Here is a 1,163-nt window from a genome sequence, read left to right on the forward strand (position 1 = left end):
GCGTTGCATCGTGCCGCGTAAACATAAAACCATGTCTGCATTTGTGATCGGAGAAATAACAAACAACAAGCGCTATTCTACACTGCTCAAAACTCGCGTTTGAAAAGAAATATGAAAACGTACTTACAGGCTGTGAGTCAGCATTATTTGTCAGAACACGGGCATTGTAGGCTACTCTCCCAGGAAACAGTCCTCGTCCTCCATAAAATGCGCTGCACACATCTGAATATTTTGGTTGAACTGTTCTGGAACAGTGTTGTAAATACAACTTGATTTCACTGATTTCTAGTCGTGCCCTCTTTTGGAAGGCCAAACTAAGTATTTTCGCTTTCGCCACGAAACACACAGCTTCTTCACAACATGGCGGCGGCGGTGGCAGCAACAATAATGTTACGCCTTCTTTCTTTGCGTGAACATTTGGGCGGCATTATGCAAATCTTCCCACACAGTAAGGTAGACATGTGGGGGCGTGTTTAAATGTGGCGTTTTAGGAGGGCGTGGACCAGTCTTAGCTTTTATAAAGAATATCTCTTTGGGTTTGAGACTTTAGTATTTGCAACTTTAGGGATCTTATCTATTCACGAACAGCTTGTAACACTCCAAAGAGAAAGGAAAACTTGAAATCGCATTGTAACACTCCAAAGAAAAAGGAAAACTTGAAATCGCATCATATGACCCCTTTAAGGGGTAATCCAAAGCCGTAGTCCAATAAACAGGCAAGAGGTCATAAACACAGGGTAAACAGTCCAACACAAAACACCAGGCAGGAAACTCAGGCAAACAGGGTAATCCAGAAAACAGACAGGGGTCAAGACCATGGAACAAAAAAACAATAGAGCACTCAGAACTGCAGTAATAACACATACAAGACTTTGCAAGGACCCAGGGAAATACACAGGGTATAAATAGGGAGAGACAAACAGGATAACAAGGTAAACAAGGGGGAGGAGCTAATTAAATACCATGGGAACTAACAAGGGGAACCATGACAACAAACAAGGCAGGGGGCAAACAGCAAATGAGACCGGACAAAGATTTGTGGGAAATGGAGTGGCAGTGGAGTGGGGAAGAGTGCCCTCTGGTGGATGTCCAGGGCACTCCAGCTGGTGATGTGACAGGCACATTGAGGTAGTTGCTCCCCCCCCCCCCCCCCTTAAAAAAAA

This window comes from Sinocyclocheilus rhinocerous, unplaced genomic scaffold (assembly GCF_001515625.1).
Source record: "Sinocyclocheilus rhinocerous isolate Xijiao unplaced genomic scaffold, SAMN03320098_v1.1 scaffold299, whole genome shotgun sequence".
Taxonomy (NCBI): Eukaryota; Metazoa; Chordata; class Actinopteri; order Cypriniformes; family Cyprinidae; genus Sinocyclocheilus; species Sinocyclocheilus rhinocerous.